The sequence below is a fragment of the Rhinolophus sinicus genome, chromosome 13 (genome assembly GCF_057876585.1).
Source record: "Rhinolophus sinicus isolate RSI-liver-muscle chromosome 13, RSI-T2T, whole genome shotgun sequence".
NCBI classification, from domain to species: Eukaryota; Metazoa; Chordata; class Mammalia; order Chiroptera; family Rhinolophidae; genus Rhinolophus; species Rhinolophus sinicus.
The window spans coordinates 50,481,951-50,498,946 of record NC_142513.1 but is presented as its reverse complement, the minus strand read 5'-3'; the positions used below and the strand labels follow the sequence as shown (position 1 = coordinate 50,498,946).

Genomic DNA, 16,996 nt, shown 5'->3' with positions numbered 1-16,996 from the left:
TCATCTCGAAAGAAGAGTGACTGATGTGTGAGAAACAAAGCACAATGTATTTAGGTTTTAATGAAGCATCTGTTTTCCCCAACACTGACAGGCTGCCAACAAAGAAAAGGTAAATGTTTTCAGTAGAAACCTGCTGTTCCAATATTAGCTTTAAATGCGCGTGTTTCTCTGGAAATGCCAAATTGAAGAAAATCAGTAATCACTTCTCTAATGAAAAACGAAGGGCCCCTTTACCACAAATTGTCAGGCACAAAAAAAATAATTTGGACAGACAATTTGGGTGGCAAATTAATTCCCCGTTGTTTGCATGCTCGCGATGGCTGCCGTGAGTTGGGTTCAGAGTTCATGGCAGCAGGAGATACATGTCTGACTGGTCCCCTCGGGATCCATCTGTGGGCACAAGGTAGAAGGGTCTTCAGAAGGAGTGGGGTGAGCTGTAGAATCTGACAGGTTTTGTGTTTGGGTGAATCACCCAGAGTGTGCCCGACAGACAGTCTGGTCCCCACAGGAGCGGCACACAGGAAAGAATCACACAGGCCTTCCTCACGTTAAGCAATACATGCCTTCTGATAAAACTGCCTGAACCCAGTAACATTTTAAAGGCCCCGGGAGAACTTGCTGGAATGAATGATTTCACAAGTCTCTAGGTAAAGCTTAAAAAACCAACAGCACTTTTTTCATAGTGACCCATCCTTCTAGTTTATCCCCCTGCTTCTAATTTATTGTGCAGCCTTCCAATTGACAGGCTTTATAAGGCAGGGCAGGCCTATTGACGTGCAGCCGGCCCTGTAGGCCCACGCGACACAGCACTTCCCCCGAAACCGTTCTGAGGACGCTCCATGTTAAAAGACCACGGGGAGATCAGAGCGTGACTGCATGCATATTTGGAGATAAGGCCTTTAAAGAGGTGGTTAAGCTAAAATGAGGCCACATGGATGGGCCTCAACCCCTATGACTGTGTCCCATATAAGAAATGGAAATTTAGACCGAGGGACGACCGTGTGAAGACACAGGGAGAGGCAGCCATTTGCAAGAGGAGAGAGGCCTCAGAAGAAACCAACCCTGCTGACACTTGATCTTGAACTTCCAGCCTCCAGAACTGAGACAAAATAAGTTTCTATTGGGTGAAAAAAAAAAAAAAGGAATGGAAAGAACACACACACGAACACACACATATGTACATGCACACACACACACATTCATGTACACACATACATGTACACACACGTACACGTACACACACACATATGCACACACACCAATACAAGAAGTCACAGATCAACCAGGCTGCTGCTGTCTGGAAGAGGGCAGGGGAGCTGAACACGCTGGCCCACTTCTGTTTATCGAGAAGTAACTAGCGTATTTTGCCTTCAGCAAACGGATGGTAATATAAGAGCAATGGACAGTGGCGAGTACAATTAGATTGCGGCTTCCTCAGTGTGACAAATAGGCCTCCCCAGTGCATTTGCTCATTAATCCTGAGTTTACTGTGGTAAATCCACAGAGAATGGTTTCTCTGTTTGTTTCCCACTGAAACTATAGTACATTCTGTTCTACCAGCAGCCATTCGGGGCCAAGTGAAGTTCCAACAGTTGTTTAGAAATGTTTCAAACCTGAGAGGTCTCTGTCAACTCTCATTACTGCCTAAGACAGTCCAGGGCTGTGAAATCTCTCGCTGTGCCCTCATTGCCACCTCATTCTGTGGACCCCAGGCAGCTGTGGCCTGCCAACAGGTCAAGGCACACAGACGTCCCTGTCACATGAAGTGCCTGGAGACCAGCGTGGACTGCAAGACAAGTCTCCTGGGCCTCCTGTTGGAGCGGTTCTATCTCCTTCCGGAGCGGAAGTGGGTATGTCCTCCACGGAGCCCCATGTCCATGGGAGGAAGCCCGACCTAGATTGGGCCTTGCATTAACCATGTCTTTTATTTTCTGATGCTTTGACACTGTGGGGCTTTGCTGACCCTGGAAGGTCTGACATCCCCATACCCCAGAGTTGGCCAATTCCTAGAGAGAGCAAACAACTCCCCTGTGAGTGCCCCTTTCACGTGCAAGCCAACCAGAGCCCATACCCCCAAACACCTCCTTCATGGAGCCCTTACACGTGGGGACACTATTCTCCTGCCCAGAGCCAGGTATGTACCAGACAACTCGGGACAGCCCCTATACCCAGAGCCCTGAAATTATTCAAACTGGCCAGTCCCAAAGCTGCGTAGCCAGCCTGCCTCCTCCTTCCTGCAGAAACCACAATAAGGCGTCAGCTCCCTGTCCCCTGACCATCCCTGTGTGGCTCTCTCATGGTGTGGCATGTCCCCTTTGCTTGGGGACTGTGAATAACAAACCGTGTTCATGGCCATTGTCTCCTGATCTGTTGGCCTTGCCATCCCTAAATAATAATGAAAATGGTCTTTTAAAACGGGTCACTCTTTCCTAAGCAGGTTCTGCTGATTTTTCAAAGAATGGTAAAACCTGGCAGAGCCTCAGCAGTGATCGAGGGATTTGAAATCTACAAGGACTTCAATAGCAGGGACCAGAGAACAGCAGCACATTGCCCAGGGGCACACAGCAATTCTCTGAGAGTCAGCAGCGTGGAACACCAGGCAAAGCAGCAGACTTCTGAGGAGGCGGGGCACCCAAATAGCCACCCTGTATGTGGGGACAGCAAGGAACCCTGAGAGGACGTGCGCTTGTGACAGAGTAAGCCAGCACATGCCTGAACTGGCCTCCAAGGGGACAAGAAGATGGTACAAATAAGACCATCACACCACCATGAAGATAAGACACTGCCATGAACAAAAGCCACCCAGGAATGTGTCCCTTGGACCTGCACATGCTCTGTCCTTGTCGGTCTCCCTTTCTCAATGCACCCAAGAGCAAAGCTACTTCTCGCTCAGTGCTTCTGAGGACAAGCTCAGGAACCCCAAGTGTAAGCCAGTCTCAGCTGTCCCCCTGGGGAGGGCGTGGCCACCAAGGGATATGGGGCAGAAGGACCTATGGCCCATCCTATCCATCTCCCCCTTCCCACGGCTGCTGCTTAGGCTGGGGACACTCAGACCCAGCAGGCAGGGGCCTTGGATGAGAGTTAGGGGTGAGGGCTGGGGACCCCAGCACCTGTAGATTACCTGCTCCTACCTAGTAGCTGCCCTCGGTCACTCAATCCTCCCTAACCCCACAATGCATCTGAAATCCCACTGCACTTGCAAATCACTTGGAGCCTTTGAAGATTAATGTGTAGCTTAAACTGTCCTGAAAATGCCCACAAGCCCAGACTGCTTAATGGAACCACTAATGAGACCGAATTCTGTGACTGGGAACGAACATAATGGGCAGATTTATGGGTGCAGATTAATTTGACTGTTATGTACTTAACATTTTCATGTTTATGAAAGAAGAAACATGATCCAGTTCCCCAATCAACATACAGAACAAAAAAACACACAGAAACCTGGCTGTCGCCATCCCGTTTTCCTTCCCAGAAACAGACTACACATAGGCTGAGATGATGCACGGATTTCGTGAGGCCTGAGCAGGGGAGCTTTCCGGTTTCAAAGCATCTGCCAGGCACAGAGAGGGGGTCCTGGCAGCCTCCAGCTGTCCTGCTCCCCTGCTGCCTGCTCTGTCACTCAGGCTAGGGAGGCTTCTGGAAGAAGCTAGATGCAGGGCAAACTGTACTAAAAATGGTGTGTCCTAGGTGATACCTGTCCTGCCGCAGGAAAATGTGTGAACCTTGTGAAGCATCAGTGCAGGTGAGGAACCTGCCCACGGCCAGTTCCTCCTAAAGTTCAAGGGGCAGGGGCGAGGGCATCACTCACCTGGCCTGCAGTTGTGCATTTCCCTGACAGAGCGAGTTCTGCTCAGACCAGTGTGGACACCTGGTCCCCCAGAGGGCATGTGTCATGGGATACCAGAAGGGGGACCTGAGGCAGTGGCCAGACTCAGCCTCAGCTCACAGTCTGCAAGGTGCCTTTACATGTCTGCAGGTACCAGCAGGAAGGACTGTGCCCCATGGAGCTCACCCCGGAGGTGAGCTGATGGCGGCGGGTGTGGCCAAGTCTGAGAGCTGCCGACCACCAATGCCAGCCAGAAGCAGCTGGGCAAGAAGGAAGCGGCATCACAGTTTTATAAGGGTTAACAGAATGAGTGAGTAAAGAAAGGCTAAGCGAGAAGACAGGCTTAGACTGACGACTGTTATCCTTTCTCTCTACCTTCCTATTAGTCCAGTTATCAGAGGAAGCTTGAAAGGCATGGCTTATTCCATTTTAGGCCAAGAGAGAGAAGCAAGGCCAAGGTACGTTTGGAAAGAATGTGAATTTGGTCAAGGAAATGAATACACGTGCACATCACGGAAACTTCCTTTCTGCTTCTGTTCCTGCTCACAGGCTTGGTGGCCGCTGTCCTCGTTGGGTCACTGCTATGGCCTAGCACCAAAGAGCTACGACTGCAAAGGGACAATCCAGGCTTCAGGTCACCGAATGGGCTCAACAACAGAATGCAGGGGACAGAGTAGAGAAAGGGTAAGCTGGAAGATGTAACAATAGAAATTGCCCAATCTGAACAACGAAGAGAAAACAGACTAAAAAAATAAAACGATAACAACAAAATCTCGAAAAAAACGAAAAGAGTCTTAGAGACTCATAACAAAAGATCTAACATTTGTGTCATTGGAATCCCAGAAGCAGAGGATGGAGATAGGGCTAAAAAAGTACTAGAAGAAATAATGGCTACACTCTATCAAAAGTTGGCAAGACACATAAACCCACGGCTACAATAGGCTTTCCTTCTCCTCTTGAATTTTCTAAATTATGTTTCACAATTGAAGCAAAAATTATAATACTGTCTGTAGAGAAATATTTAAGAAAATTATAAACAATGGAGGGTAACAGAATGTAAAGGAAGTAAGGTTTCTATACCTCACTTGAGCTGGTAAAATGACAACACCCAGACTGTTATAACATAACATAATCACTGAAAAAGCTATATAAGAAATTGACTTTGTAATTTAAAAAAATCTCCCGAAAAAGAGATCTTCAGGGCCAAATGCTTTCACTGGAGGCCTACTAAAAGTCTGAAAAATCAACACCAATTCTACCCAATCACTTCTAGGACATAAAAGAGTAAGGAACATGTTCTAATTCATTTACTGAAGCTGGTATAACCCTGAGACCAAAAGCAGACAAAGACAGTCAAAAAAAAAAAAAAAAAAAAAAAAAAAAAGGAAATTATAAACCCCAAATCCTTAAGAATATAGATACAAAACCCTTAACAAAATATTAGCAAACAGATTTCAGTACTATGGAAAAAGAAAACACCATGACTAAGTGGGGAATTATCCAACAGATTCAAGACTGGATCAATATTCAAAAAGCCACCAATATAACCCACCATAATAACGAGTTAAAGAAGCAAAATCACATGACTATACCAGTCAATGAAGAAAAAGCAATGACAAAATTCAACACCCATTCATTTAAAATCCAAAAAACAAAACAAAAAATAACCCCAAAACCCCCAAAACAAAAAACTAGGTATAAATGGTACATAGTTAATTTGCTAAAGAGCATGGACAAACACCCTACAGGTAACATCATACTCGGTGATGAAAGACTGAATGCTGTCTCCTGAAGGTCAGGAACAAGGTAAGCATATCTGCTCTGGGTTAGAGCTCTAGTCAGAGCAATAAGGCAAGAAAAGGAAATGTGCAGAATATCGATCAGAAAGAAGAAACCAAACTGCCCCTATTTGCAGATGACATTACCAAGTATCAAATCTCAAGGAATCTACTCCTAGAACTAATAAGTGAGTTCAGAAAAGTTGCAGGATACAAGATCAACACACAAACAACACCCATATTTTCTATAAATTAACAACGAACACATAGACATGGAAATTCAAAATATGATGCCATGTAAATAGCTTAAAACAAAATGGAACCCTTAGGTGTCAGTCTAACCAAACATGCATAGGACTTGTAGAGTGAAAGCTGCATAATGCTGACTGGGGAAAGAAACGAAGATGAGCTAAATAAATGGAGAGACATATCGTGTTCATGACTTGAAAGATGTCGCTTCTCCCAATTGATATACAAGTTTGACACAACCCCTACCAAGATCCCAGCAAATATTTTTTGGAGATAGTGACAAGATAATGATAACATTTGTATGGAAAGGCAAAAGAACTAGAATAGCTAAAACAACTTTGAAAAAGAAAAGTAACGTGGGAGCAATCAGTCTACCCCATTTCAAAACTGTGCAGTGGCAGAGGACAGGCACATAGATCAAAGGGACAGACAGAGAACCCAGAAATAAACCCACACAAATACGCCCCACCGATTTGTGACCAAAGTACTAAAGCAACTCAATGGAAGCATAATGGGCATTTCAGCAAATGGTGCTACAACTCTCAGACATCCACAGGCAAACAAAACAAAACCAAAACAAGAATCTTTGACTTAAGCTGCACCCTTTGTACAAAATGAACTCAAAGCAGATCTCTCAAAATGGAATTTGAAATGTAAAACCTAAACCTACAGACCTTTTAGGTAAAAACAGAGACTAGTCAGGATGCAAGCCACGGCAAAGAGCTCTTAGGTGGACAGCAAAAAGCATGACCCATAAAAAGAAAAAGTGATAAAGTGGGTTTCATCAAAATTAAACACTTTTTTCTGCCAAAGACCCTGTGAAAGAGGATGAAAAGACAAGCTACAACGTGGGAGAAAAAATTCACAAACAACATAGTCATCAAAGGACGAGTAACTAGAATATATAAAGAACTCTCGACGCTCAACAGTTAAAAATCAAACACTTCATTCACAAAATGGGCAAAAGACATGATGAGATGTTTCACTGAAGAGAATGTACGTAGAGAGGGCAAATAAGCACACGGAAAGATACCCAACATCACTGGCTTTAGCAAAACGCAAATTAATGGAGGTAATCGCTACATACCTATCAGAATGGCTTTAAAAACAAAAGAAAAAAAAAACCATCATGATACTAAATACTGGCAAGCATGCACAGAAACTGGATGACTCACACATTGCTAGGGAGAATATAAAATGGTACCACTTCTCTGGAAAACAATTTGCCAGTTTCTTCTAAAATAAACATGTAACTCTTACACAACCCAGCAACTACACTCCTGAACATAATTCCAAAGAAATGAAGCCTGACCTCACACAAAAACCTATACAAGAATGTTTCTAGGTGCTTTACTTGTAAACGCCCCAAACTAGAAACAATCCAGATGTCTTTCAACGGGTGAATGGTTAAACCAACCGTGGCACGTCCACTCCATGGAACACTACTTATCAATAAAGAGGTATCAAGAGAAACCCCCAGTCCATATCTTTACAGGAAATCTCTTGATTTGTAAATTCTTGCTCAAGTTTTAAAAAAAATACTTTTGTGGGTCACACGAGCAGGTCAAGGCAGGCTATGGGCCCCCACGTACAACCTCTGATCAAATTTATTTTACACTTAGTAAAAATAGAATAAAGATACTCTTCAAATAAAATAAAGATACTCTTCAAATAGAATAAAGATACTCTTCAAATATCCATTGTGATATTTACCAAGATTAAACATGTATTAGATCACAAAGAAATTCTCAACAAATTCAAAAAGGCAGAAATTAATTATACAGAACACAGCCTCTGATCCCAATGCAATAAAGTGAAAACTGCTCAACAAAAGGAGCACTAAAAAATTCTATGCAGCTGGAAAAAAAATTTTGAATCCCTTATAAATAATTCTTGAGTTAAAGAGAAAAATCAAAGCTGAAATAAAAAAATTATTCAGATGTGAATGACAGTAAGAACACTGTATAATTAAGCCAGAGGTAGGTAATGAGAGAAAAGCTATAAACTATTTATTTACTTATTAGAGCGCAGCAAAGTCTGAAAATAAAGAACCAAGCATTCTATTCAAGGATCTATGAAAAAACAACAATATTAAAAATTTAAAAGCTACAGGAAATAATAAACAAAGAAAAGCAGAAATCCATGAATTAGAAACTAAAAGAACTCAATCAAAAACATCAAAAATCTAGTTCTCTAAAAAAACCCTATTGTATATGAAATAGCAAATTTTTCATTAGTCTGATCAAGGAAAAAAAGGAGAGCTGCCACAAAAGATTAGGAAAAATTAGAGGTATAAATAGGGTAGATACATTTTTTTTTAATTATGAGAATGAGATATTAAATTTCTATGCTACATATTTGAAAATGTGGAAAAATGGATGATTTTCTAGGACAATTTAACTACCAACATTTTCTCAAAGAGAAACCTGAATAGACCTAACCTTTTAAAGAGTCATCATGTCTGATCATATTGGTTAATCAGACTCTACCAACATTTCCAAAAACAGGCATTGTCCCCAGTATACGAACTGCTTCAGAGCATACTACAAGATAGCTTCTAGGTTGTTCTAAAAACCCGCATAATTCTGATAGCCAAACAGAACGGGGACATCAAAAACACAGCAACTGCAGTTCAATTCATCTAATAAAACAGATGCAAAACCACACATGAAATATTAACAATTGAATGCAGCAATATAGTAAAGGAACAATACTTATAAATCAAGTACAATTTATTCCAAGAATGGAAGAAGAATGAAATTTCCAATGCTAGGAAATCTACTACTGTAATTTACTACAGTGAACAGATTAAATAGTAAAACTGAAAAATAATATAATTACCTCAATAGAAGCTTGTAAAAATCCTGTAATAAAACTCAATATCAAACCTCTTAGAAATCTAAGAATATAAACATTTTTCTTAATTTAATAAAGAGTAACGACAGGAAACCTACAGAAAACGTGTACAAACGGTATAGCTCTAGGAACATTCCTGTATAAATAAGAAATAAAACAACAAAACCTATAAACCACCACGATTTTATTCATCAGGAGTCCCTATACATTGAAATAAGTCATAAAAAAAAGAAATGAGAGTAATTAAGATTAAAGAGGTACAAACCACCATTATATTTACAGACAGCTTTTATTTACACCTGTCTAGAAAAGCCAGGAGAATAAAAATGAACCATAGAGTTCATGAAGGTGGTCAGATACAAAAAAAATCAATATATAAAAAATCAATATACAAAAAATCAATAGTTTTCCTATATCCACTTCAGTAATAACCAATTAGAAATATAATTTTAAAAAGGTCACCCTAGATATAAACCTATCAAGAAATGTATAAGATTGGTATGCAGATAGTGATAAAACTTTTTTAAATGATTTCAAAGAAGACCTGAATAAATAAAAACATACCATGTTCCTGGGTGGGAAGACTCAATACTGTAAAGATGTCAATTCTCCCCAATTAATCTACAATTTCCATGCAATCCCAATCAAAATCCCAACTGGAATTTTTATGGAACTTGACAAGCAGATTCTCAAGTTCATCTGAAAGAGAAAATGTGCAAGAATAGCCAAGAAAGTTTTGAAAAAGAATCATAAGAGGAAATTTGTCCTATCAGGTATCCAAAAAAAAAAAAAAAAAAAAATCCTATTAAACTATAAGAGGTATTGTTCAGGGCTTAAAACAAATAGACTAATGAAACGTAACAGAGGATCCAGTATATCTAGCGGAATTTATATGATAAGGGTGGCATGTGGAAATCACTAAATATTAATTGCGGGAAAAATAAAGTTGGATCTCTCCTTCACACCATGAACAGAAATAAATTCCATATGGATTAAAAAGCTAAACAGAAAAGACAAAACCATAAAGTTTTAAGATGAACTATTATTATAAAACCAACTGTTTAGAGGAAATACAGGAGAATAAATTTATTATCTTGGGCTTTTCTAAGCAAGATCCCAACCCAGGAGTCATAAAAGACTAAGGAAGCTGACATAATAAAAAAATTTTAAACAGACTTTTATTGAAATATTACATATAGAAAAAGGGCACAAATCATCAATGTATAGCTCTACAACTTAATAAAAAAAATTAAAATTTCTCTAAAATGAAAGATAGGAACTTCTAGTTAAATACACAGGAGTACCCCGCTCTCCTCTCTGAAAACAAAGAGGAGATGTAGTTCCCAAGGCTGTATAATTTCTCCATAGAGTAGGCGACGCACCTGAGGGCCAGGTGACTGGGGCATGGATGGCTGGGGAGTTTTTCCTTTGCTACACTGAACTGCTTTTACAGCAAAAATGAAAAGCTACCTAAATGTCCATTATTTTAGAAACAGGGCATTCTGACCAGGAATTCATGCTACCGTGTTTCCCCGAAAATAAGACCTAGCCGGACAATCAGCTCTGATGCGTCTTTTGGAGCAAAAATTAATATAAGACCTGGTATTATATTATATTATTATATTATATTATACCTGGTATTATATTATACCCGGTATTATATTATAGCCAGTATTATATTATATTATGTTATATTATATTATACCAAGTCTTATATTAGAGTAAAATAAGACCGGGTCTTATATTATTAATTTTTGCTCCAAAAGACGCATTAGAGCTGACTGTCCAGCTAGGTCTTATTTTCGGGGAAGCACGGTAATTCAATGGCCAGGAGAGAAGATCTCTTAGATCTACTGGACGACATACAGGAAGGATCCGGGACCACCCAATGGTGCCTGGAGTTCCACTCTCCAGCCACTCCTCCCCGCATGTTAGCATTTACTGGCCTAGAAAGTCCTTTCCTCCTCTCCACTAGTCATTAACAATACCCAGAAAGTGACTAGCATGACACCTGTGCAAAAATGCTGCAAGAAATAAGGAAAAGGGGCATACATAACAAGTGCAAAAAAAATGACGCAAAGTAGTATACGCAACCATTTCTCCATAATATCCAAAATTCAATGACAATATGATTTCTCTCTGAAGCAAGAACTTGAACAGATACAAGGGTTCCAATGAAGAGCTAACAAGACAAAAGAAAGAGGTCCAAGTCTCTTCATCCTCAGGAAAGAAATAGACGGAAAACAAAATCAAGTAAGTTTAGAAATGAAAGCTGTATTAGAGTTTTTGTTAGGAAAAACAGACACCAGTAAAACTGCCAGAGATGTGGAGGACAGGCTGGAGAAAAGCTGAGGAAAAAGAAAATGGAAAAAAATAAAAAAAGTTAAATATGATTAGAAAGAGATGTGAGATCAGGAAATAGAAATCCAATATATGGATGAAATGGTACACGTGAAGAACAGAACTGAATATATGGAACTATATAAAAATTTGAAACCATAATGGAAGAAAATTTGCCTGAAATTCAAAAATACCCAGATATTTTCAAGTAGACGGAAACCCATGAACGATAGCTATGAAATGGTCCTTACCCAGAGGTGGTCCAGCAAAGCTACTGGAGTCAAGGATAAAGGAAGAATTCTCTCCAAGCCAAAAAAGTCAAGTCACGTACAAGGGCCAGAAACCAGGCCGGCCTCCAACTTTGCTAAGCAACATTGACTCCGGAAGACAGATGGACATGTTTATTTACCAAGCCCTGTAATGTAAGGCTGTGATGTGCGACACAGATGTACCTCAAGTGCAAAGGCAAACTCTGGACATTCCCCAAACTCAGGAAGTATGGCACCAGTTATCTTTTCTTGAAAAAGTTACTCAGTGATGAAATCTGGCGAATTAAAATAAACGAATCAAAATAAATAACTTGGGAATGGAAAAAGCTGTGCTGAAGCCAAGGATGGTGGGAAGCCAAGACAACTGTGAGAATCATAGTGACAGACGGTTAATACTGAACCCTGACAATGTGAAAAAATAAAGAAATAAAATTGAGGTGAAGAGGTGAGAAGAAACTGACGTGCTAATTACCTAATATGGGAAACATGTAATTAAAAAAATGGTAACCCTGGTTTCTTAAAGATTTTCATAATCTGGGGTTTTTTTGGTCTTTGTTTTTTAAATAAATAAACTCAGAAGGATATTTCAGAAAATTCCTCATTCTAATGAAATATTTATGTGAAATTCAGCAATTCTTAAATTTCAATTTGTTTCTTTTTCTACTGAATCCACATAAGGCAAATAAATTAAGCATAAAATTAAACATCAAACAAATAAATAAAATTAAACAGGAAATTAAATTTGACGTTCAGCAATTATTCAGTTTGACTTGGTTTCTCTTGTGTTAAGTTTTCATAAAATTAAACAATATGTTTCACTAAAAACAACTACAGTATGATCACATATTAATAAAATAATATTGATCCATCCATCCAGTAATCCATCTATCCATCCATCTGTATCCATGGTTTAAAGACTTTTGTTAGAGTAGCGGTTAAGAGGTGGGGTCTAGACTCAGCTTGGTTTGATACTGGGGAAGTTAACCATTTCCTCATCTGTAAAATGGGGGTAATAGCAGCTTTTATGACATAGTGTTTTGTGGCGACTACATAAAATCATATCCAAAGACCTTAGATCAGTGCCTATTATCTAGCAGGTACTCAGTAAGCAATGGTTACTTCTAATTTCACCAGGATCTGGATGATATTTTACCTTCTTCTCTGTATTCTTCTACAGTTTGACAAAACATGACATATATTTTAAAGTTACCTTAACCTATTAGTAATGTTCTAGCAAGAATATTATCTCAAAGATCTAATTTGGACAGTTCTACTACTTCTTTCATTTGATTTAATAATTTTAGATTATAAAACATATAAAAATGTGCAATTCTACAAAGAAAGTTGGTAGAAAAAAATTACCCCATTTGTATAACCATATAGTCAGATTTTTAGGAGCCCATCTGTGGTGATTTTAAACCACATCCACAAATTCTCTGCAACTTTTCCATCCAAATGGTGTAGCAGCCTAATTCCTCTCCCCTTGAGTATATGTTAGACTTAACGATCTATTTCTAAAAATAAAGTAGGAATGAACGTGGTGGTATGTGACGTCTAAGACTGAGTCATAAAAAAACATTAAGGGATGCTAACTACTATGTTATGGGGACACTCTAAGGACCCTATATAAAGATACACACGATGAGGAATGAAGGCCTTCTGCCAACAGCCAACAGGGAACTGAGGACTCCATCCAATAGCGAAATGAGTGATCCATCTCGGAAGTTGACCCTCCAGCCCCAGTCAAGCTTTCAGACTACAGTTACAGACAAAAGATTGACTGCAAACTCATGAGTGACCCTGAGCCAGAATCACTCATCTATCTGTGCTAGATAACAGACGTTTGTTGTTCCAAGTAGCTACATTTTGGAATAATAGTCATGCAGCAATAGATAATACACCATCTACTTGGTAAAGAACTATAAAACCGCAAGTTTCAGCTCTAATATTAGCAGAGTAACTCTATCACACTCCTTTAAAAACAATAATTATACACTCTGGATGAAATATTTATTTAAAAACTTTTAAAATACAACTTGTTAAGATCATTGGAAAGCAACCAGAAGAAGGCAGAGGCAGGCAAAGGATTCAAGGGAAAGAAGGGAACGATACTGGGTATGATCCAAGTTTATATGACTTCGCCTCTGAGGGAACTCCCCATTTCTCTGGTAGAGAGAGGCTAGAACTCCAGCAGGAAAGTGCAATCTTATTCTCCTGGGGAGTCATGGGATAGAGTTTGGGACTGCTATAGCAGCTGGGAATTGAGAGAAATCCCAGAAAAGAGAGAGCTACAGAAGAGGACATATATAAACTCCCCTCAAACACTTGGTTGACCTCTGAACTAAACATGTTTGGGCAAGACTGAAAAGTCCAGGAGGAAAAGAACAGCTGGAAGCTGAATGAGCTAAGCAGATATTTTAGCTGCTGCCCACTGCAGGGGAGTCAATTTGGAGCGTGAGTCTTGTTAACTTAGAGCTCTTGGTAAACATTTCAGTTTTTCCATTGAAACATTAGCAGGGTCACGATCTAACAGTAAACACTATGTGCTTGGACTAAAGGAATTTCCCTAAAGCTAAGGGCAAATCAGAAAGAGAGATCAACCATAAAAAAAAAAAAGAATCATTAAACTTCTACAAGTTAAAACTGAACTGACTGCTAGAACAAAACTCAACAGTACTCAGACAAAAATAAGAGAATCCAGAGTCTTGACAAAATAGCATAAAAATGTAGCATAAAAATGTCTACTGTACAATTAAAAATTACTAGACATGTGCAAAGAAAGAGGAATATGTGACCCATTGTAAGAAGAAAAATTAATCATTAGAAACATATCCACAAATGACCTAGATATTAGAATTAGTACAAAAGACTTTAAAGTAACTCATAAATATGTTAAAGTGTCTAAAATAAAAGATAGGTATTATGGGTGAAGAGAAGGGACAACTCAGGAAAGATTTGGAAACAGTGAAAAAGAGCCAAATGGAAATCACAGGACAGAAAAACACAACATCTGAAAAGTAAAAAAAAAAAAAAAAAATCCATTGGATGGGATGAACAGATTGGATACAATAAAATAAAGGATTAGGGAAGCTGAAGGCAGTGCAATAGAAATCATTTCATTTGAAGCACATGGAGGAAAAAAAGATTTAATAAAAATAAACACAGCCTTGACAAACTTTGAGATAGATCAAACATTCTAACAACTATAACTGGTGCCCAAGGAGAGGGGAGCGAAAAAGAGTTGAAAAAAATATTTGAAGAAATGTTTCCAAATTTTATTTAAACAAAAAAGAACAATACACTAGGAAGCACAGCAAACCCCAAGCTGGATAAATACGAAGAAAATGACACCAAAGGACAGATAGAAAGAAACGCATGATAAAAGCAGGCAGAGGAACAAATCACAATAAGGATGACACCTGACTCACCATCAGAAATAATGAGTGATAGAAGACAATGGAACAACCTCTTTAAAATGCTGAAAGGAAACATGTCACACTAGAATTCTATGCTCAGCAAAATTTACCTCAAAATAAAGATAAAATAAACACTCTTCCTGATAAAACCTGAGATAATTTCCCACCAGTATGGCTGCACTTCAAGAAATACTAAAAGAGATTCTCAGGCTGAAGAAAAATTGGAAGCAGATGGAAATCAAAGCTAGAAAGCAAGGAAGAGCCCTGGGAGTGGGAAATAGATTTCTTTTCATAGGTATTTTAAAAGTCAACTATTTAAAGCAAGAATAAAAATGCATTGTGGTTTGTAACATGAAGTCAAACATAGACACAACAGCACAAAGGATGAGAGTGAGTGTGAATTCAAATACCCTTTTTAGGTGCACGTATTACACATGAAGCAGTATAATATTAATTCCAGGTAGACTGGATTAATTAGGATATACGGTTTAATCTCCTGATATTTTAATCTCTTAATATACGGTAAGGTACAGTGCCTGATTCAGCTGCAGAGGCATCGCAGAGCAATTCCCTGGTGTGTGCCAGCACACTCAGAGACGGAAGCTATGTTGGGGTGCCTGAAGGCTGCCCTGTCCAGGGGTGGCCTTGGAAGGAGGGGCAGGAAGAAGGGGGGCGTGCCTGCATGGAGAGGGTGAAGCTGTCACACGTTCCCTGAGTCAATGCCGGCCTCACCCCACACCCGCATCTCTGTGGTCGCAGCCCATGGTCCCCATTCCTACGTGGCATGCTCCATGCTGCAGCCCCTCTTGTTTTCTTCAGCACTTTCTGCATTTCCTCCTCCCATGTCTGCCCTCAGGCTGTGCCCTCATGCTGTGCCCTCACTACCTGCTTGCCCTGCCACTCCGTCTGCCCCGGTCACTTCAGTACTTGGTCCTGTACTGTCTTTCATGGTGAAACTGTTCAAGGACAGGCTGAGGTCCTGGAGGTCCCAAGTTGTGTCTGATATCTCTCTGTTCTGCCCCTCAGTGGCTAGCACAGCATTATATGTGCAGATCGTGCTCAAATACATTAAATGCATTTATTAAATGCATTAATTAATATTCCTGCTCCCGGGCCTGGGCAGGAGAGATGCTCTCTGCAGAACTCGGGAAACTTGGGTAGACGGTTTTGCACATCTCGTGCAAGTGGCGAGAATAAACCACAGTCATGTCACTTTCACTGACCCCTCATCAAGTCCACGGTGCAGGGGTTACCAACCTACCTGACCCCAGAGCCCTCTCCACCATCTCTTCTCAAACACCCTCTGGGGAGCCTGTTATAATGCAATCGTGGCTCAGTGGATCTGGGCTGGGTGCTAGGATTCTATATTCCTAACAGCTCCCAGATGACGTCAATGCTGCCAGTCCAGGGACTTTGGGGAGCAAGGCTCAGACAACCCCAAAGGTGGGGTCCATTCCTCACTCAAAGCAGCACAGATCATTTTTGCTTTGCCTCTGAGAGTTTCAGTGGAAGGGACAGAGTGGCTCAGAGGCTCCCTGCAGGCTTAGCCCTGAGCCAATGCTCTCACACACGGCATCTGACTTCATTGTCACAACAGACCTGGGGAGGCAGCTGTATCGGAAGGAACCGAGGTTCAGAGAGGCTACTTCAGTTGTCCAAGGACACACAGCCAGTGGATGTTGGGAATGGAGGGCACACAGGTCAGCCTGGTCTTACAGCTCCTGGGGAGACTTCTTGGGCATGTTCCCTCATCAGAAACTCCAGGAAGAACCTACACATCTCAGTGTAAAAGAACTACCCATGAAGGAGCGAGGCCAGGTAACAGTCTCCTGATTTGTACTGCAGGACACGCCCTTGGCAACCAATGCTGTCACAGAATCACAGATCCTGGCCACTCCAGAGACTTCCGAGGGGAAGGGCAGGCAGAGAATCCTGATTAAGTCAAAGCTGGGGACCTTCCTTTCAAAACTTAAGAAGTTCTCCAAGGACAGAGTGATTCAGGGAATCCCGGCCCCAGCCCCCCACCTTGTGCTGCCTGTAGCACAGCAGCAGAGGTGGCAGTGCCCTGGGCAGGTGGCATCCCAGTGCAGCCATGGGAGTGAGTGTGAGCACCGCCACGCCAAGACAGCGTCCCAGGGGAGCTGGCAGTGCCCAAAGCTACCTGCACCATCGAGGACCACACAGGGGCAGTGGCTGGTTTCCAACAGTCACCGCGGAGCACTTGCTGGTGGTGTGCCAGGTGGAGTGGTCATACCGCCT

At 40.8% G+C, this 16,996-nt stretch overlaps 1 protein-coding gene across 2 annotated transcripts in view; it reads right to left on the bottom strand.

Annotated features, from left to right (window-relative positions):
- The window catches only part of PCSK6 (proprotein convertase subtilisin/kexin type 6), a 127,305-nt gene that overhangs the window by 61,833 nt on the left and 48,476 nt on the right, over nt 1-16,996 (bottom strand). The window lies entirely within an intron of this gene.